We start from the raw sequence: 23302 nt of genomic DNA, 5'->3' as shown, positions 1-23302 counted from the left end.
TCCTGGAGCGATTGCATTGATGGGATTCAGGGGAAATCGCATTCCTTCAAGATCGCTCTGGTTAATTCATAACTCCCAACTGTCCCTCTTTTGGAGGGACAGTCCCTCTTTGGGAACCATGTCCCTTTGTCCCTCTTTCTTCCCCATTTGTCCCTCTTTTAGGACCTATGTACGGATCTATGTAAAAATACATATTTTTCTACTGAAAATGTGCTTAAAGTGACTCCGAGCTCATAAAAAAAATGAAAGTTGTACTCACCTGGGGCTTTCTCTAGCCCAGTGCTGGTCGGGAGGTCCCACGACGGCGTCCTGGCTCTTCTCCTTCCCGCTCCGGAATGGCTGACAGGCCGCAGCCCGGGCGACACTCGCCCGAGTGTCGGGCTGCTCCTTCCGCGTATGACGCGGATTACGATTAAAGTGCGCATGCGACGTACTGCCACGACGGCCGCCGTGATGACGCGAGGCGGCCGGCGTGTGACGTAGTCCGCGTCATACGCAGAAGGAGCAGCCCGACACTCGGGCGAGTGTCGCCCGGGCTGCGGCCTGTCAGCCATTCCGGAGCGGGAAGAAGGAGAAGAGCCAGGACGCCGTCGTGGGACCTCCCGACCAGCACTGGGCTGGAGAAAGCCCCAGGTGAGTACAACTTTCATTTTTTTTATGAGCTCGGAGTCCCTTTAATTGGATAGGTTGCTCTCGTGCTCTGACAGTGCGTGTGTTTAGTTGGCGGTGTCGAGCTTGAGGGGTTCTTTTAAAAAGTCCGCTTAATCAAACTTGGGGAGCTTCTGGGATTCCGGATCTCTTTTCTGTTTTTCTTTTCTGTTGTGTTAAGCAGGATGCTCAGATTTTTGGGTATAATGCTACTTCTAGTTACAGTAAGTTGTTTAATATCTTGTATTGAGGTCCTTATATTCTTTCTTTATGGGCATACAGATTCAATGGGATGTTTGCCAGCCATCTGCTCCGTAACAATAATTTTCTATGCTCGACTTTGTCGTTTAAATGTTTTAGTTGGAATGTGAGGGGGATCTCAGATGCTACTAAACGGCAAGCCGTCTTTTCCTATTTGAGTAAATTTACCCCAGCTATTTACTGTTTACAAGAGACTCATCCGACACGTGATACGATTAATTGGTTAAACAGTCGATGGGTTTCTCACTCCTTCCACTCTTGCATACTTCATATTCTAGAGGTGTTTCTATATTGATTCACTCTGGTGTGGAATATGAACATATTCATTCCATAATAGATTCTGAGGGTAATGATTCATGGTAAATTATTTAAACGAGAATGTATATTGATAGTGATTTATTTACCTCCTCCTTATTCCTTTATTACTATTAAGCTAATGCTTCCCTATTTACAGTGTAAATCTAACCTCCCTCTCATGATTTTTTGGGGATTTTATCTGCTGTTTATATTTGGGAAAATACAAATTGGGATGTAAAGGGGACTGTCCTAGATATACACACTTGTATAGAACCCTGGGAGAATTGGGATTGGTAGAGTTCTGGAGATTGAGAAACCCTGACCTTGCTGAATTCTCCTGTTTCAACAAATCGCACATGGGCCCTTTCAAGAATTGACCTGGCTGTAACAAATCAAGCCATGTTGCCTGCCTCAAGAATATACAATATGAAGCGAGAGGTTTGTCTGACCACTCCCCCATGGTGGTTTCCATGCAGATGGGTGATTTGCCTTTTTCCCTTCGGCCTCCCTGAAAGATGAACACCTTTTGGTTCCCCCTTATTACTTCGCATGTTGAGATATTGAGGGAATTGTATGACTTTTTTTTAGATTAAATGCACCACTCACATTGTCCTAATGGACTTGGGAGGCATTTAAGGCCTTTCTTAGGGGGTTGTTTATTAATGCAATTAATAATGTTAAAACTGCTTCTGGTGAATGGGAAAAATTTCATAAATTACCAGTCACAGATGCTAAGAAACGATATATAGATGACCCCACTGACTTACACCAAAAAGAATGGTTAGCAAGACAAGATCAATATCAAAAATTAATTCTCAGTAAAGCAAACCGTAATGGAATAGAATAGAATAGAAAATCTTTATTGTCATTGTAACAACCGAAATTGTACAACGAAATTCTTAAGTGCAATTTTCCAGCAAAAGCAAAGACAGCATAACATTCCTTTCTTACATACATTGCATTGCACACACCCCTTATCAACATGGCCACTTAGCAGCATTTAACATAGAAATGGCTGAAGGATAAAAACTGTTCTTTAGTCTATTTGTCTTAGTTTTTATAAGTCTAAAACGTTTTCCAGAAGGCAGATGTTCAAATAACACATGTCCTGGATGTGAGGCGTCGCTTAAAATTTTCTTAATATTCCTGAAACAATAAGAAGTATATAATTATTCTAATGGAAGGAGAGGACAGCCAACTATACTCTGGGCAACCTTAATTACCCTATGAAGCTCATTTTTCTGTGCTACTGTGCAGCTTGAAAACCACGCACAGAAACAGTAGACTAGGACACTCTCCACTGTACTGCGGTAACACAGCGCGCAGAGACAGTAGACTAGGACACTCTCCACTGTACTGCGGTAACACAGCGCACAGAGACAGTAGACTAGGACACTCTCCACTGTACTGCGGTAACACAGTGCACAGAGACAGTAGACTAGGACACTCTTCACTGTACTGCGGTAACACCACGCACAGAGACAGTAGACTAGGACACTCTCCACTGTACTGCGGTAACACCACGCACAGAGACAGTAGACTAGGACACTCTTCACTGTACTGCGGTAACACAGCGCAAAGAGACAGTAGACTAGGACACTCTCCACTGTACTGCGGTAACACAGCGCACAGAGACAGTAGACTAGGACACTCTCCACTGTACTGCGGTAACACCGCGCACAGAGACAGTAGACTAGGACACTCTCCACTGTACTGCGGTAACACCACGCACAGAGACAGTAGAATAGGACACTCTCCACTGTACTGCGGTAACACAGCGCACAGAGACAGTAGACTAGGACACTCTCCACTGTACTGCGGTAACACAGCACACAGAGACAGTAGACTAGGACACTCTCCACTGTACTGCGGTAACACAGCGCACAGAGACAGTAGACTAGGACACTCTCCACTGTACTGCGGTAACACCGCACACAGAGACAGTAGACTAGGACACTCTCCACTGTACTGTGGTAACACAGCGCACAGAGACAGTAGACTAGGACACTCTCCACTGTACTGCGGTAACACAGCGCACAGAGACAGTAGACTAGGACACTCTCCACTGTACTGCGGTAACACAGCGCACAGAGACAGTAGACTAGGACACTCTCCACTGTACTGCGGTAACACAGCGCACAGAGACAGTAGACTAGGACACTCTCCACTGTACTGCGGTAACACAGCGCACAGAGACAGTAGACTAGGACACTCTCCACTGTACTGCGGTAAAAAGACACCAACAATTTCTCAGGAATATTATTCTTCCTAAGCACCCTTAAAAAATATAGCCTCTTCTGTGCCTTTTTCACTACTTCAGCAATATGTGACCCCCAAGTCAGGTCATCTTTAATAGTAACTCCTAAAAACCGAAAGTCTGTGACCCTTTCTACAATATTTCCATTTATAATAAGTGGCTGAATGTCATCTGCCTTCTTCCTAAAATCCACTATAAGCTCCCTGGTTTTAGCTACATTTAGGAGCAGATTATTGTCTCTACACCACATTTCCAGCCTTTCTACCTCATCCCTATAGGCAGACTCATCCCCCCCTGATATGAGCCCCACCACTGTAGTGTCATCAGCAAACTTAACGATGGTGTTACTATGGTGGGCAGGAACACAATCATGAGTGTAGAGGGTATAGAGCAGGGGGCTCAGCACACAGCCCTGAGGAGAGCCAGTGCTGAGACTGATAGATGAGGAAAAATTTGTACCCACTCTAACCCTCTGAGGACAATCGCTCAAAAAGTTCTTAATCCAAAGGCAAGTTGAATATGGAAGCCCTGTGTCTAACAATTTGGTCACCAGTCTATGGGGTATAATAGTATTAAAAGCAGAACTAAAATCAATAAAAAGCAATCGTGCATAACTCCCTCGCTGCTCTAGATGGGACAGTACAACATGGAGGACAGTAGCCACCGCATCCTCTGTAGACCTATTTGATCTATAGGCAAACTGATGTTGATCAAACATGGGAGGAATAAAAGACAATGTATAGTTCCTGATGAGCTTCTCAAAACACTTCATAATCACCGGTGTCAATGCGACTGGCCTGTAATCATTAAGGCTAGTGATGGTCTGTTTTTTGGCCAGAGGAACTATAATAGAGGATTTTAAACAAGTTGGTACAATTGATTGAGACAGGGACTGATTAAAAATCCTAGTGAAGACCCCAGCTAGTTGGTCTGCACATTCTTTTAAAACACGTCCTGAGACACCATCTGGTCCAACTGCCTTTCGTGGGTTGATGGGTAAGAGGTTCTTTATGAAGCAGGCGTTCTTTGATCAGGGAGGCCAAACTGGGCATCTCTTGGCAACTATCGTGCGGTCACAACAGGGGTCCAATTTTATTCCTACTCTCAGAATTCCCTCGGGAGTTCTGGTTGATCAATCAGAAGAGATTCTGCAAGAGTTAAAACAGTTTTATGCGGATCTATATTTGTCTAGGGCGACCTATACCAACTCCGAGACCAAAGATTTTATTGGGCAGGTTTCTCTGACCAGGCTGACGGAGGAGAATAGACAATCCTTAGATAACCCCTTAACTTTCGACGAGTTGGAAATAGCTATGGCTTCTATGGCAAATAATCAAGCCCCTGGTATGGATGGACTCCCCTCTTAAACATATAAGCAATATTCTGAAGTGCTGCTACCTAGATTATTGGAAATGGCAACCAAATCACATGCATTTGGGCATTTACCCCCTTCTCTTGATGTAGCAATAATAGTTCTCATTCCTAAGTTTGGTAAAGATCCGTTGTCAGCTGAATCATACCGTCCAATATCATTATTAAATACGGATGTCAAGTTAATAGCAAAAGTTCTGACCAATAGATTGTCTAAAGTGGTTACAACTTTAATTTCTTTAGATCAGAAAGGCTTTATGCCCCAAAAAGCTGCTGCTAATAATATTTGTAGGCTTTACTTATATCTACAGGCTCGGGCAGACAATGGGGGTAACAGAGCTATCCTTTCATTGGACATTGCCAAGGCCTTTGATAGCATAGAATGGGAATATTTATATGGGATATTAGATCATATGGGATTTTGCCCTTGTTTTATTGGTTGGGTTAGAACTCTAAATCATTCACCATCTGCAATTATTAGAGCCAATGGCTCAGTGTCCCCTTCATTTAAAGAGACTCTGAAGCGAGAATAAATCTCACTTCAGAGCTCATAGTTAGCAGGGGCATGTGTGCCCCTGCTAAAACGCTGCTATCCCGCGGCTAAACGGGGGTCCCTTCACCCCCAAACCCACCCCCGCAATACTTGGTCGTAGACTTGGTCGTAAATCTTCTTTTCCTGGAGGCAGGGCTAACGGCTGCAGCCCTGCCTCTAGTCGCGTCTATCAGACGCGCATCGCTAGCCCTGCGCCAATGCGGAAGCGCTCCCCCGCTGTACGGAGGGGATTTGGGGGTGAAGGGAGCCCGTTAAGCCACGGGATAGCGGCGTTTTTAGCAGGGGCACACATGCCCCTGCTATCTATGAGGTCTGAAGCGAGATTTATTCTTGCTTCAGACTCTCTCTAAGCTTCAACGCAAGACAAGACAGGAGTGACCACTGTCCCCTTTAGTGTTTGCTTTGGCCATGGAACCCCTTGCAGATTGGTTTCGCTGTACCTCTTGGATTTCATTATGGGAAAATTGAAGAAAAAATTTCACTCTATGCGGATAATGCGATAATATATTTGGGAGATACGCAATCCTCATTGATTGCAACCATTGATATGCTTAATGCATTTAAAGTATACTCGGGCCTTTCTGTGAACTTGGATAAATCCTGTTTAATGTAGGTAGATCCTTTTGGTATTCCCCCTGTTGTTGCTGACGTTAAGTTGAGGGTGGTGGAGTCCTTCAAGTACCTGGGAATAATGATCTCTAGAGATCCCGCTCATTTTGAACAATTAAACATTGCCCCTCTTTTGGATAGATCCAGGTCTAAGATTAAGGTCTGGCTCAAACTTCCTCTGTCGGTTGTGGCCAAGGTAACCCGTATTAAAATGGCTCTTTTAATTTTATACTTTTTACACAATTCCCCAGTATGGTTACCTAAAAAATTATTTAAGGTATTTGATAAAATGTTCAGGGATCTGATATGGAATAAGAAACAACCTCACATTAAACTTGAAACTTTACAATATCCTAAGGATGGGGGAGGGTTGTCAGTTCCTAATCCGTGGATATACTTTTTATCAGCCCAGATGCAACATCTAGGAGCATGGGAGCAGGAGATAGATTATTACCGGTTGATTCATTAATACAGTGACTCTACCCAATACCCAGCAATACACTTCAATTTCAGCTGTTATGATTTAGGCATGTGATCAGGCAAATACTTATACATTTCGGCTAATGTGGTTACTCAAGCTACTACCAAGCAGGGCCTCATTTCTATGTGCTATAATATGTTACTTAGTGATTATCAAAGGGAGTTCCCTTTGAGATTTAGGGAATCCTGAAATCAGGATATCCCGAATGTTACAGATGAGGATTGGCTGGAGGTGTTGCAAGCTGTCCCCTTAAAGGGAAGGTTCAAGCAAAATAAAAAAATGAGTTTCACTTACCTGGGGCTTCTACCAGCCCCATGCAGCCATCCTGTGCTCTCCTAGTCACTCACTGCTGCTCCAGTCCCCCACTGCCAGCTTGCTGACCTCGGAGGTCGGGGGCCGCATTGCGTACATTTTTACGCATTCCCGCTAGTGCAGGAACATTAATGCATACATTTTTACGCGTTACTGGTTCAATGCGTACATTTTTACGCATTGAACCAGTAATGCGTAAAAATATGTGTTAATGTTCCTGCACTAGCGGGAATGCGTAAAAATGTACGCAATGCGGCCCCCGACCTCCGAGGTCGCCAAGCTGCCAGCGGGGGACTGGAGCAGCAGTGAGTGACTACGAGGGCACAGGATGGCTGCATGGGGCTGGTAGAAGCTCCAGGTAAGTGAAACTCATTTTTTTATTTTGCTTGGACATTCCCTTTAATGTCGGTCAATGCCACTCAAAAAAGTACACAACTTCAGATTGTTCACAGAACCCATTATACCCCTAAACGATTATATCATATGGGTCTGATTTATACACCTGCTTGTCCCAGATGTGCTAGAGTTCATGGGGATCTTGTCCATATATTATGGATCTGTCCCAAACTCAGGAGATACTGGCATGGTATATTAGATATTGTTGATCAAGTGTTTGATATAAAGATTTCACGTATTATTCAGATTTGTGTATTGGGAGGAGGATTGAGGATGGGAGTCTGTCAGATAAAATTAGAATTGCAATACTTAGATCTTTGTTTGTGGCCAGGAAATGAATCCTTCAAATGTGGAAAAGTGTCAACCCTCCTTCTCCTAAAATGTGGCTTTTACAACATAATGCCTCTTTAAAACTTGAGAAGGTTATATATGCACATCGGAGATCCCCTGATAAATTCCAAAAGATTCAGGGCAGAGGGCTAGCAGCACAGGATTATGTTGATCCTGCTCTTGTAAGAGATCAGATTTTGGCTAATATTGGTGTATCTGGAAGTTCAAACATTATTACTTGAAATTCTGTATCTGATTATCTGCATGAAAATGTATTGTATGTTATTATCTTGAAGCCCATTCTGATGCCCTGAATTGTATCTTTTGTACATTGTATATTTTGTGACCTCAATAAAAATAAAGTTTTGTTGATAAAAAAAAAAAAAAAGAAAGATAATGTGCTTAATTGACTCTAAACTTTATTTCCATCCTTTAAATTGATATATTTCTTGTACTCAAATTGCTAATATAAAAGAAAATGAACCAGGATAGAAATGACCAGGGTGGTTTGAGTTATAAAACAACATTTTTCTTAGGAAATCTTTAAAGGACTGATCATGAAAAAAAAAAAAAACTCTCCCCGCTCTAGTTACCCAGGGCTTCCTCCAGACCCTTGCAGCTGACACGCCGCTGCTCCGATCTCAGCCGCCGGCCTGGGGTCCTCGCCGGTGCAGAGGCCAACCTCCTCTAGTGTGCCTGCGTGAATGCTGCTGTCAATCAAGTCCACATTGTCCACGGGGTACTGCACAGGCACAGTAGTTCTGTGCCTGCGCAGTACACCACGTAAACATGGGCTTGATTGACACCGGCGTTCACACAGGTGCAGTAGATATGACCTCGAGGTCGGCCTCTGCACTGGCGGGGACCTCGGGCCGATGGCTGAGAGTGGAGCTGCAGCATGGGACATGTCAGCTGTGTAGATGGGGGGGGGGAGGGTTTGCCTGATGATTCCTTTAAGGTATGAGTAATTAGAGGTGAGCTGGGGGCGTGGTTTGAGGTTTGGCATGGGCGTGACTTAAGTGATCCTTCTTATCTCAAAAAGTTGTGAGGTATGCTAATTGCTCAGAAAAACGCAGTGCTTAGCGATTTCAGGAGGTGCCACTAGTATTCTCAGTTGAGGCGTCAGGTCAGGGCCATTTCTGCCTAGAATTTACATGCGTCCCGACCCACTGCCAAAATATCTAGGTCATTTCAGCCAAGCTCATTGTTCTCCTCCTTGCCTCACCTGCTGCAAGCCACTCCCCTGTTGTCCCCTCCACCTCACTATAGTACCAAAACACGTTGCAAGGCTGTTATACAAAATTCCTTGTTTTTAATGTTTTTTTAAACTAGCTTTCCCTATCAGTTTGCAGTTACTATAGGTTTCTAGCTTGGTTAAAAAGTACAAACTAAGTTTGCTGAAAACCACAACAACACAACAGTATACAAATCAGAACTTCCCAGAATTCTTACCTCTCTGTTACTATCATTGACCCAGGGTCACGCTATGTGAGGATGCAGTAAATGTAATATTTTTGAATGTTCTCATCCCTCCCACCCATCATATCCTGTGAGAGGTTTACTCCAGTGTATTTGATGGTAAACAGTGGTGCTCGGATACCCCCGATCACGGATTCGAATAAATCCGGCCACGGCAGTCCCAAAATCTGGATAAGCCGTGATTGTGACCCGGAATTGAAACTGACTTAGATCGACTCAGATTTTAGCAGTGATTGCCATTAGAATCCGTGATCACGGGTCGTGATTGGGATTTACCTTTAACGTTAATAGCAAAGCCCCCATACATGCTACAATCCCCCAAATTGCCTGGATTATACAGGTGATCAGTGTCTACAACATATTTTTTTTTTCAAAAAGACCTTATAGTTTTTGAGAAAATCGAATTTGAAGTTTCAAATAAAAAAAATACTTGGAATAACGGATGAATTTGTGATTGACTGCCGTGATCAATTCCACTCACGGATTCAGATCACAATGTCAGATAGTGAAAGAATCCTCATGAATCATGACTATGCCGAGATCACGGATTGTATCCGAGCAACACTGATGGTAAAATCCACAGCATGGCAGAGATGTCACCATATCAGTGTGTTCCAGCAATAGCAATGTATGTAGCTGATCTCGCTGTGTAAGTGAAATTACATTTGTACACATTTCAGACTATGGCTGCCGACATGTGCAGCCAAACACTGTAGAAATCCTTCCCCATGGTTGCTTACCAAGGATTCTCATTCAGATTCTAAGAAATTGAAATTTCCACATTTTCGATCTGAAATCCGTATTTCCGATTGACGTGTGAAAACGGAAATCGGAATTCTGCGGAAATCCAATTTACTGCAACTCAGAAACTTTAGCCCAATCACAGAACTTGGAAGCATTGGACCAATCAGAGAATGCAGAATTTTCTGCAACATTTTAAAGGGGAACTGAAGAGAGAGGTATATGAAGGCTGCCATGTTTGTTTCCATCTAAGCAATACCAGTTACCTGGCAGCCCTGCTGATCCTCTGCCTCTGATACTATTAGCCATAGCCCCTGAACAAGCATGCAGCAGATCAGGTGTTTCTGACTTTAAAGTCAGATCTGACAAGACTAGCTGCATGCTTGTTTCTGGAGTTATTCAGATACTACTGCAGAGAAATAGACCAGCAGGGCTGCCAAGAAACTGGTATTGATTAAAAGGAAATAAATATGGCAGCCTCCATATACCTCTTACTTCAGTTCCCCTTTAATTCATAGGACCACTTATCGCAAAAATCATAAAATTTAAGGAGACTCTGTAATCAAAAAACGTCCCCTGGGGGTTACTTACCTCGGGAGGGGGAAGCCTCAGGGTCCCAATGTGCCTGCACAAGTCTCCTGCGCCTACATAGTAGAGCGGACCCAGCTGGAGATCAGCTATTTCCACCTATGTCTGAGCAGAGAGCCGCAACAGCGCCCCCGCTGGAGCCAGGAAAGGTAAATATTTTCATCCCCGCTGTTCGGAGGGGCACAGTGAGACCATCGTGGGACACAAGAGGACGGGGGAAGCCTCGATAGGATCCGGAGGCCCCATCGCCCGAGGTGAGTACCCCCAGGGGAACTTTTTTTAGTTACAGGTTTTCTTTAAAATACATGTAAACACATTCAAATAAGAAGTATGTTTCTTCCAGAGTAAAATGGGCTTTAGATTACTTTTCTCTTATGTTGCTGTCACTTATAGTAGGTAGTAGACATTTGACAGAACCGACAGGTTTTGGACTAGCCAATCTCCTCATGGGGGTATCTGGGGGTTTCTTTATGTTCAAAAGCACTTAGTGAATGGCAGTTGCTCCGTCCAACTGCCAAAAAAAGTGTGAAGTGAGCAGGGAGGCTGGCCAGCATCTTTGTATAAATACTTTACAGGTAGAGTCTTTATAGAGAATAAAGGCCAGAGGATCCCCCATGAAGATATCTTCATGCCGAAAACCTGTCGGTTCTGTCAGATTTCTACTAACTACTGTAAGTGACAGCAACATTGGACAAAATGTAATGTATAGCTCATTTCCTCTGGAAGAAATGTACTTCTTATTTGTATGTTATTACTTGTATTTTAACCTCTTGAGGACCGCAGGCTTACACCCCCTAGTGACCAAGTGATTCCTTACAATTCAGCACTCTGCAGCTTTAACAGTTTATTGTGTGACTATACAACTTAGCAGACAAATGAATTTTAGGTCCTTTGCTTACCACCAACAGAGCTTTCTTTTTAATCAATGTGTTTTTTTCAATAAATTTTATAATTATTTAATTTTAAATAAAAATGTCTATCTTTTTATCCCCCCCCCCCCCCAGATCCACCAATGGAAACACCTCTCATAGGCATCAGTGTATGAGAGTGATGAGATTGTGAGCCTCTCCTGGGGACAGCTCAGTGACAGAGCTGTCCCCCGTAAAACGCAGCGCTACATCGCAGCGCTGCACAAAATAAAATAAATACTTTTTCCTTAACAGCCTGCCAGCCACAATTGCAGGCTGGCAGACTGATCACGGAGCTCCGCATCTCGGCAGGGAACAATCACGCATGCGCGCGCGTTCCCTGCTAAACTCCGCCACCAGTTATGCCCCTGGGAAGAGGGGACAATAAGAACTCTAATTCTACTTTCATGGGAGTCAGGGCAATAATGCATCATTGTTCCAGAGAATTTGGGTTTAGCCTCAAATCCTCAGCAATAAATGGGGGTTATAACCTTAAAATCCAGATCTGAAAAAAAAAAAAAAACGGTTACAACGCCATCTAAAAGGAAAAAAAAGGAGATTACTAACCATCTGCTTGCAAGCAAAAAATAACACAGAACCAGCCATTGTTATTTCCTTTAGTTGACATAATATTGACTTTATTAAAGATATACCATACTATGTATATTTGACAATTACAACAAAAAAAAATCTACAACCGTTGTTAGGTTTTATTGTTCGTTTACAGTATTTGTAATTACTTTTTAGTTACTCTCCACTGCCATTGCAGGAAAAATCACTCATTATAAGATTTCAATATGATGTACATACAGTGTTCATCCATGCAATGTTAAAGGAGTAATGTAAGGTAAAAAAGGAAACAGAGTTTAACTTACTGTGGGCTTCTACCGGCCCCCTGCAGACGCCCTGTGCCCACGCCGAGACAAAACAATCCTTCTGTCCCCGCCACTGGCTCACTTCTGTTTTTTTGCAACATTAATGGCGCAGGCCACTCTTCACTCCTGCTCATGTCACCGGGAGCGTCCTGGCCAAGTGTGGGGGACCGAATGATTATTTTGGCAAAGGGCATCTGCGGGGGGACTGGTAGAAGCCCACAGTAAGTTAAACTCTCTTTTTTTTTTAACCTTACAGTACTTCTTTAAGCTTAGCACTATTTGTCATAGGTGAAACTGTTCATTTGTGCACTATGCATTTTGAAGCATCCAGAGAGTCAAAGTAAATTAGCATCTTGGCAGCACTAGGTATATGCGTTGGGTGCTATTAGGAAGGGGTTTATGTTGATGCAAGGTTAGATTTAGGCATCAAGAAAGGGTTTAAGTTAAAGGGGAGGTTAAGGTTAGGTGTCTGGAGAGAAAAGTAGATTGGATGGCAATACCTGATTAGCGGGGAGAAGCATCAAATACACAAATGAAATAATATTTACAAAGCTACACCTGAAAAGGGTGATCAAAAAACATACCATAAAATGAAAAGAAAAAGAAAAAAACTTTTGAGGTAACCTCTTTAGGTAAGCCACCTCATTTTTTTTCTTTTTATTTGTTTTTAATATATTTACAAAAGTGATAGCTGAGTTTTGGTTACCTCAGAATACTGATATTCTATGGACAGATTTTGGAATCCACATGAAGCTGCACTGCAATCATACTGTACATACTTTGTCGTGGGCTATTGTGGCACAAAGACAGACATTAAGCTTATAAAGCTCATTTTAAATTCACATTCTTTAAAAAAAATGTTTTTAGAAAAAAAAAGTATTTCATGCTTAGCTTAGGGCCTTTATTATAGAGAGCCTTGGACAGAAAAGTATACATCCTTAAAAATGATGTATGTGTCACGGCCTCAGAATAACTGCTGACAGCAGTGCTACTACTTCATTTTACCTTCTGATCCAGAAGTGTTGCTTGTTTCAAGGTTTGACATTCAAAATTTTGACTTCCAAGACTATTTACAATATTGTAAGAATTGTAGATGAAAGTGTTTATTAACGTGCAGAGGCAGTATCCTCATGGACACTGACATATTCTCAGTTTATGAATAAGGTTTAATACTTTTAAGATCAGGTGTAAAATATTTTTGACAGCTGGTGTTAGCTTCTGAACTTGCATCTCCCAGATTAAGTTTTGAATATCCAAAGGTGTCAGAAGAAGACATTTCTCTTAGACATGGTGTAGTTGTTTCAGAAGCAGAGGAGGATAGATGTCCTTCAGTTGAGTAAATGTTTTCCAGGTCCACTGGTTTTATTTTATGTTGTCCATGTAGAACTTACTGGAGTTTGGTAGACGTAATCTGATGTGGTATTTTCAGTTATTGTTTGTTTCTTTATTTGCTGCACTCTGATGCTGTATTTGTTTGAAATGATGTAGAAATTTGCATGCTTGTGGTTTCTGTTATGCCTTGGCTGGAGCCTCAGTGTTGAGAAGCTCTGGGATACTTGCTGTTTTACAGTTCATGGGGAATTGTAGTATCTGTCACACTCTCTTCAGAAGTTGCCATATTGAAAACCTGTGAGAATAAAGTTGGGCTTCCTGGGAAGCTTGTAATTGCACCAGAATTAATAGTTGGGTATTTTTTTAGATTTGTACTATATTGTGTAATGCAATTTCCTGGTGTTGTGTCATTGATAATTGTATGTTAAACATTGTAGTTACTTTATCTTGTGGTGTTCTGTTGTATAATCAGAAAGAGAGTTAGAAGTGCTTTGGTCAAACTTTCTTCTGACACCACAATGCTGGTGGTATCTTGAAATGTGAAGAGTCTCCAAATCTGGAAGCTATTGTGTCTTCAGCAGTACTTGAAATACTCATCAGTGTTGTGAGATGGTGTGTGCTGGAGTCACTGTTGTTATAAATTGTGTACTGAGAAGTTTAATTTCCAAATGTTGTGGCATTGTGTGTTGTATAAATAGTAAAAGTGAGTTATATTATTATTGGCCAGATTTTCTTCTAAAACTGCATTGGTGGGAATCTTTAGAAATTAGGATAAGGTTGCAGGGGAAAATATGGTTGAGTCTGCAGTAATAGTTGGGTCAGTGGTTAGTGTGGTCATATTGTATGTATAGTAATCCATTGTGTCATCTCCTGATGTTGAGGTGTTATATGTTTTTGTATTTTCAGCAGCATAATTACTTGGAGTTATGGTGCTTTTTGTTGTATAATGAGGAAGAACATCATTGGTGATATTGGACATACTTTCTTCTAAAACTACAGTTGTGGGAATCTCTGGAAACTGTGTGGAACTTTCATGTGTGGATGTGGTTGTGTATGTAGTAGTAGTTCGGTCAGTTCTTAGAGTTGTAATATTGTGTATACACAATTCAGTTGTTGTATTTCGCGATGTTGCGGTGTTAAATGTTGTATACTCAGTAATATAGTTTCCTGAAGTTGTGGTAGTACATGTTTTATAATCAGGAAGAGTCAGTAGTTGTATTGGGCAAATTTTCCTCTGAAACCACAGAAGCAGGGCTCTCTGAATATTGGGTGGAGCTTCTGGAAGTGGGTGTGGTTGTGTCTGCAGTAGTAGTTGGGTCAGTTCTTATTGTTGTAATATTGTGTGTATAAAATGCATTTGTTTCATTTCCCGATGTTGCAATGTTAAATGTTGTATACTTAGTAGTATAGTTTCCTAGAGTTGTGGTATTGTGTGTTGTATAATCTGGAGGAGATTCAGTAGTGGCATTGCACACTTTACTCTGAAACCGCAGAAGTAGAAATCTCTAAATCTTGGGTGGAGTTTCCAGAAGTGGTTGTGATTGGGTCTGCAGTAGTAGTTAGATCACTTCTTAGTGTTGTAATATTGTCTGCTTAGAATTAAGTTGTATCATCTCCTAGAGTTGTAGTATTGTGTGTTGTATAATCAGGAAGTGACTCACTTTCTTCTAAATTCACAGTGGTGGGAATCTCTGAAAATTGGGTTGTGCTTTCAGGAGTGAGTATGATTGTGTCTGCAGTAGTAGTTGGGTCAGTTCTTAGCGTTGCCCTACTGTGTGTATAGTCATCAGTTGTTGCAACTTGTGGTGTTATTGTGTTATATGTGTACTCAGTAGTATACATTTCTTGAGTTGTGGTATAATGTGTTGTATAATCAGGAAGAGACTCAGTAGTGGCATTGGACACAATTTCTTCTGAAACCACAGTGGTGGGATAATCTGAAAACTGGGTGGGGCTTCCCGGGGTGGGTGTGGTTGTAGTTGTGCCTGCAGTAGTAGGTGGGTCAATATCTAGTGTTGTAGTACTGTGTGTATGATAATCAGTTGTGTCATCTTCTGGGTTAATTGTGTTATGTGTTGTAAACTCAGTAGTATACATTTGTGGAGTTGTGATACTGTGTGTTGTATAATCAGGAAGCACCTCGGAAGTGACAATGGACACACTAGCTTCTGAATTCACAGTGGTGGGAAAGTTGGAAAATTGGGTGGGGCTTCCTGGGGTGGGTGTGGTTGTAGTTGTGCCTACAGTAGTTGTTGGGTCAGTATTTAGTGTTGTAGTACGGTGTGTATAATAATCAGTTGTGTTATCTTCTGGTGTAATTGTGGCAATGGACACACTATCTTCTAAATTCACAGTGGTGGGAATCTTGGAAAATTGGGTGGGGCTTTCAGGGGTGGGTGGGATTTTGTCTGCAGTAGTAGTTGGGTCAGTTTGTAGAATTGTAACACTGTGTGTGTAATAATCAGTTGTATCAAATGCTGGTGTTATTGTGTTATAAGTTGTATATTCAGTAGTATACATTCCTGGAGTCGTGGTATTGTGTGTTGTATAATCAGTGAGAGACTCAGTAGTAGTGGCATTAGACACACTTTCTTCTAAATTCACAGTTGAGGGAAATTCTGAAAATTGAGTGGGGCTTTCAGGTATGGGCGTGGTTGTGCCAGCAGTAGTTGTTGGGTCAGTTTGTAGTGTTGTTACACTGTGTGTATAATAATCAGTTGTGTCATCTTTTGGTGTTATTGTGTTATCTGTTGTATACCCAGTACTATAAATTCCTATAGTTGTGGTACTAAGTTTTGTATAATCAGAAAGTGACTCAGTTGTGGTATTGGACACAGTGTCTTCTGAAGCCAAAGTGGTGGGAAACTCTGAAAATTGGGTGGGGCTTTCAGGGTTGGGCGTGGCTGTGCTTTTAGCAGTACTGTGTGTTGTATAATCAGGAAGAGCCTCAGTAGCAGTGGTGGGAAACTCTGAGCGGGTGGAGCCTCCAGGTGTGGGCATTATTGTACCAATGGTAGTAGTTGGGTCAGTCTCTAGTATTGTTGTATAGTGTGCTGTATAATCAGAAAGAGACTCAGTAGTAACATGGGTCACAGTTTCCTCTGAAACTACAGTGGTGGGAAACTCTGAGAGAGTGGAGCCTCCAGGTGTGGGCATGATTGTGAATATGGTAGTAGTTGGGTCAGTGTCTAGTGTTGTGGTATAGTGTGCTGTATAATCAGGAAGAGATTCTGTAGTGGTAGCGGTCACAATTTCTTCTGAAACTACAGTGGTGGAAAATTTAGAAAATTGGGTGGAGCCTCCAGGAGTGGGAGTGATTGTGCCTGCAGTAGTAGCTGGGTTGGTTTTTAGTGTTGTAATACTGTGCGTGTAATAATCAGTTGTATAATCTTCTGGTGTAATTGTTTTATCTGTTGTATACTCAGTAGTATACATTTCTAGTGTTGTGGTACTGTGTGTTGTATGATCAGGAAGTGTCTCAGTTGTGGCAATGGACACACTTTCTTCTGAATTCACAGTGGTGGGAAACACTGAAAATTGTGTGGAGCTTCTAGTGGCGGGCGTGGTTGTGCCTGCAGTAGTAGCTGGGTTGGTTTTTAGTGTTGTAATACTGTGCGTGTAATAATCAGTTGTATAATCTTCTGGTGTAATTGTTTTATCTGTTGTATACTCAGTAGTATACATTTCTAGAGTTGTGGTACTGTGTGTTGTATGATCAGGAAGTGTCTCAGTTGTGACAATGGAAACCATAGTGGTGGGAAACTCTGAAAATTGGGTGGAGCTTCCCGGGGTGGGTGTGGTTGTACCCGCAGTAGTAGTTGTGCTAGTTTCTAATGTTGTTATACTGTGTGTATATTTTTCAGTTGTGTACTCTTCTGGGGTAATTGTATATTCAGTAGTAAACTTTCCTGGAGTCGTGGTACTGTGTGTTGTAGAATGAGGAAGCACCTCAGTAGTGGCATCAGACACAATTTCTTCTGAAACCACAGTTGTGGAATAATCTGAAAATTGGGTGGGGCTTCCAGGGGTGGGTGTGGTTGTAGTCGTGCCTACAGCAGTAGTTGGGTCAGTATCTAGTGTTTTAATGCTGTGTGTATAATAATCAGTTGTGTCATCTTCTGGTGTTATTGTGTTATAAGTTGTATACTCAGTAGTATACATTCCTAGAGTCGTGGTACTGTGTGTTGTATGATCAGGAAGAGACTCAGTAGTGGCATCGGACACAATTTCTCCTGAATTAACAGTAGTGGGAAACTCTGAAAATTGGGTGGAGCCTCCATGAGTAGGTGTGGGTGTTCCAGCAGTAGTTGTTGGGCTAGTTTCTAGTGTTGTAATGCTGTAAGTATAATCAGTTGTGTCATCTCCTGGTGTAATTGTGTTATAAGTTGTATACTCAGTAGTATACATTCCTAGAGTTGTAGTACTGAGTGCTGTATAATCAGGAAGAGACTCAGTTGTGGTATTGGACACAATTTCTTCTGAAGCTACAGTGGTGGGAAACTCTGAAAATTGGGTTATGGTTTCCGATATGGGTGTGGTTGTGCCTGCAGTAGTTGTTGGGTCAGTTACTAGTGGAAGATACTCAGTAGTAACATGGGTCACAGTTTCCTCTGAAACTACAGTGGTGGGAAACTCTGAGAGGGTGGAGCCTCCAGGTGTGGGCATGATTGTGCCTATGGTAGTAGTTGGGTCAGTGTCTAGTGTTGTGGTATAGTGTGCTGTATAATCAGGAAGAGATTCTGTAGTGGTATCGGTCACAATTTCTTCTGAAACTACAGTGGTGGGAAACTCTGAGAGGGTGGAGCCTCCAGGTGTGGGCATGATTGTGCCTATGGTAGTAGTTGGGTCAGTGTCTAGTGTTGTGGTATAGTGTACTGTATAATCAGGACGAGACTCTGTAGTGGTATCGGTCACAATTTCTTCTGAAACTACAGTGGTGGGAAATTTAGAAAATTGGGTGGAGCCTCCAGGGGTGGGAGTGGTTGTGCCTGCAGTAGTAGCTGGGTTGGTTTTTAGTGTTGTAATACTGTGCGTGTAATAATCAGTTGTATAATCAGCTGGTGTAATTGTTTTATCTGTTGTATACTCAGTAGTATACATTTCTGGAGTTGTGGTACTGTGTGTTGTATGATCAGGAAATGTCTCAGTTGTGGCAATGGACACACTTTCTTCTGAATTCACAGTGGTGGAAAACTCTGAAAATTGGGCGGAGCTTCCCAGGGTGGGTGTGGTTGTACCTGCAGTAGTAGTTGTGCTAGTTTCTAATGTTGTTATACTGTGTGTATATTTTTCAGTTGTGTACTCTTCTGGGGTAATTGTATATTCAGTAGTAAACATTCCTGGAGTCGTGGTACTGTGTGTTGTAGAAGCAGGAAGCACCTCAGTAGTGGCATCAGACACAATTTCTTCTGAAACCACAGTTGTGGAATAATCTGAAAATTGGGTGGGGCTTCCAGGGGTGGGTGTGGTTGTAGTCGTGCCTACAGCAGTAGTTGATTCAGTATCTAGTGTTTTAATGCTGTGTGTATAATAATCAGTTGTGTCATCTTCTGGTGTTATTGTGTTATAAGTTGTGTACTCAGTAGTATACATTCCTAGAGTCGTGCTACTGTGTGTTGTATGATCAGGAAGAGACTCAGTAGTGGCATCGGACACAATTTCTCCTGAATTAACAGTAGTGGGAAACGCTGAAAATTGGGTGGAGCCTCCATGAGTAGGTGTGGGTGTTCCAGCAGTAGTTGTTGGGCTAGTTTCTAGTGTTGTAATGCTGTAAGTATAATCAGAAGTGTCATCTCCTGGTGTAATTGTGTTATAAGTTGTATACTCAGTAGTATACATTCCTAGAGTTGTAGTACTGAGTGCTGTATAATCAGGAAGAGACTCAGTTGTGGTATTGGACACAATTTCTTCTGAAGCTACCTTGGTGGGAAACTCTGAAAATTGGGTTATGGTTTCCGATATGGGCGTGGTTGTGCCTGCAGTAGTTGTTGGGTCAGTTACTAGTGGAAGATACTCAGTAGTAACATAGGTCACAGTTTCCTCTGAAACTACAGTGGTGGGAAACTCTGAGAGGGTGGAGCCTCCAGGTGTGGGCAGGATTGTGCCTATGGTAGTAGTTGGGTCAGTGTCTAGTGTTGTGGTATAGTGTGCTGTATAATCAGGAAGAGATTCTGTAGTGGTATCGGTCACAATTTCTTCTGAAACTACCGTGGTGGAAAATTTTGAAAATTGAGTGGAGCCTCCAGGGGTGGGAGTGGTTGTGCCTGCAGTAGTAGCTGGGTCGGTTTTTAGTGTTTTAATACTGTGCGTGTAATAATCAGTTGTATAATCTTCTGGTGTAATTGTTTTATCTGTTGTATACTCAGTAGTGTACATTTCTAGAGTTGTGGTACTGTGTGTTGTATGATCAGGAAGTGCCTCAGTTGTGGCAATGGACACACTTTCTTCTGAATTCACAGTGGTGGGAAACTCGGAAAATTGGGTGGAGCTTCCCAGGGTGGGTGTGGTTGTACCTGCAGTAGTAGTTGTGCTAGTTTCTAATGTTGTTATACTGTGTGTATGGGTGGAGCCTCCAGGGGTCGGCGTGATTGTGCCTGCAGTAGTAGCTTGGTCGGTTTTTACTGTTGTAACACTGTGCGTGTAATAATCAGTTGTATAATCTTCTGGTGTAATTGTGCTATATGTTGTATACTCAGTAGTATACATTCCTAGAGTTGTTGTACTGTGTGTTGTATAATCAGAAAGTTTCTCAGTTGTGGCAATGGAAACACTTTCTTCTGAATTCCCAGTGGTGGAAATCTCTGGAAATTGTCTTGTGCTTTCAGGAATGGGTGTGACAGTGTCTTCAGTAGTAATTGGGGTTGTTCTTATACTGTGTGTATAGTCATCAGTTGTATCCTTTGGTGTTGTGTTATTTATTGTATTATTAGTGGTGTAATTCCACACAGTCGTAAAATTTGTTGTAGTGCTACTATATGTCGTAGTGTTCGTTGTATAGTTTGTTGGTATTGAAATACTCTGTGTAGAATACACCGGGGGATCATACGTTGTGGACTCTGTCATGTTCCATGATGTTGTAGGAGAAGTGTATTCTGGGAAAGGGGTGGAGTTTCCTGGGATTGGTGTTGTATAATTGTGATTTGCTCGGTCATTGACTTCTACCACTCCAAGTCCCGTGATTACTGACATAGTGACTAACATTACAGGGATGGTTGACCAGTAGCAATATTTCTGGAAGAGATAAAAGATATGTGATGAGTAAGTGACTAACAACACAGGTAATGTCTGGACCAACATGTAGGCCAACATAAGAGCAATAGAAGGCATAGGATTACTCCACTGGTGTATAAAAGCAAAAGCACTTACCTATATAGTATATGCCCGGACACCTGACAATTTTATATCATCATTTGCTGTAAATCTAAAGTCCAGATTATGTTTACTTAACCTTTAGGCTGCTGGACACAAGTTACCTTGTGAGAGATAACTTAGCGCAGATTAGGAAGCTGGGGTGGAGTGGTTAAGGTTAGGCAGTGAGGTAGAGTCATTCAGATTAGGAAGCTGGGGTGGAGTGGTTAAGGTTAGGCAGTGGGGTAGAGTCATTAACCACTTTGTCCTCCTTTACGTAGTTCTACGTCAAGGAGGACATGTGCAAACCCGTGGATCGTTAGCCCAGGAATCAATGAATCGGGCCATGGAGCCTGATCACTGATTCCTCTCCCCCGCAGAAAAAGCGACAGCTTCTCTTGGAATCTTCGCTTTTTCTGACTCCTATGTACCTCTAAGCGTACATGTTACGCTTAGAGTGACGTCATGTAAACAGACTCAAGGTTGCCATCTTGTGGCCAAAAAGTAAAACTACATCTAAATGTAAAAAAAGAAATTAAAATACACATATATTTACCCAAATCAAATACTATTTACATCCCAACCTCCCAAAAATACCCACATAAAATATTTAATAATAATAAAAAAAAAAATACAATAAAAAAAAAAGCACATAAATATTTACCTAAGGGTCTAAACTTTTTAAAAATCTATGTAAAGATGAAATATTTCTATTTTTTTTTTTATAAGCTTGTAAATAGTGATGGATGCAAAACGGAAAAAAATGCTCTTTTATTTCCAAATAAAATATTGTCGCCATACATTGTGATAGGGACATAATTTAAATGGTGAAATAACCGGGACAAATGGGCAAATACAATACGGGGGTTTTAATTATGGAGGCATGTATTATTTTACAACAATAAGGGCCGAAAACTGAGAAATAATGAATTTTTTCAGTTTTTTTCTTATTCTTACTGTTAAAATGCATTTACAGTAAGGTAGCTCTTAGCAAAATGTACCACCCAAAGAAAGCATAATTGGTGTCGGATAAAACAAGATATAGATCAGTTCATTGTGATAAGTAGCGATAAAGTTATAGGCGAATGAATGGGAGGTGAACATTGCTCGGATGCATAAAGTGAAAATGACCGAAAGGCTTAAAGGGAACCTTAACTGAACGGGGGGTAAAGAGTTTCACTTACCTGGGGCTATTACCAGCCCCCTGCAGCACTCCTGTGCCCTCGGAGCCGCTCTGGAATCCTCTGGTCCCCTGCTGTCACTTAGTTTCGTTTTTGACGACTCCCCAAAAATACGCGTTGCCGCATTCCGCACACGTAGATATGCGGCAACGCGTATTTTTGTACGCGTTGCGGTCCGAAACAGCGCTAATTGCAGTAGGGAATGCGTCCAATAATACGCATGGCGGCCCGACCGACTGGGGAGTCGTCAAAAACGAAATTAAGTGACAGCAGGGGACCAGAGGATTCCAGAGCGGCTCCGAGGGCACAGGAGTGCTGCAGGGGGGTGGTAATAGTCCCAGGTAAGTGAAACTCTTTACCCCCCGTTCAATTAAGGTTCCCTTTAAGTGGTTAAGATTAGAAAGCTGGGGTGGAGTGGTTAAGGTTAGGCAGTGGGGTAGAGTCATTAACCACTTTGTCCTCCTTTACGTAGTTCTACGTCAAGGAGGACATGTGCAAACCCGTGCGCTCCCGTGGCCGATCGCGCGCATGCATGCACGTTCCCACCCGTGGATCGTTAGCCCAGGAATCAATGAATCGGGCCATGGAGCCTGATCACTGATTCCTCTCCCCCGCAGAAAAAGCGACAGCTTCTCTTGGAATCTTCGCTTTTTCTGACTCCTATGTCCCTCTAAGCGTACATGTTACGCTTAGAGTGACGTCATGTAAACAGACTCAAGGTTGCCATCTTGTGGCCAAAAAGTAAAACTACATCTAAATGTAAAAAAAGAAATTAAAATACACATATATTTACCCAAATCAAATACTATTTACATCCCAACCTCCCAAAAATACCCACATAAAATATTTAATAATAATAAAAAAAAAATACAATAAAAAAAAAGCACATAAATATTTACCTAAGGGTCTAAACTTTTTAAAAATCTATGTAAAGATGAAATATTTCTATTTTTTTTTTTTTATAAGCTTGTAAATAGTGATGGATGCAAAACGGAAAAAAATGCTCTTTTATTTCCAAATAAAATATTGTCGCCATACATTGTGATAGGGACATAATTTAAATGGTGAAATAACCGGGACAAATGGGCAAATACAATACGGGGGTTTTAATTATGGAGGCATGTATTATTTTACAACAATAAGGGCCGAAAACTGAGAAATAATGAATTTTTTCAGTTTTTTTCTTATTCTTACTGTTAAAATGCATTTACAGTAAGGTAGCTCTTAGCAAAATGTACCACCCAAAGAAAGCCTAATTGGTGTCGGATAAAACAAGATATAGATCAGTTCATTGTGATAAGTAGCGATAAAGTTATAGGCGAATGAATGGGAGGTG

This window comes from Hyperolius riggenbachi, chromosome 7, assembly GCF_040937935.1.
Source record: "Hyperolius riggenbachi isolate aHypRig1 chromosome 7, aHypRig1.pri, whole genome shotgun sequence".
Lineage (NCBI taxonomy): Eukaryota > Metazoa > Chordata > Amphibia > Anura > Hyperoliidae > Hyperolius > Hyperolius riggenbachi.
Note: the sequence above shows the minus strand (reverse complement) of the source record.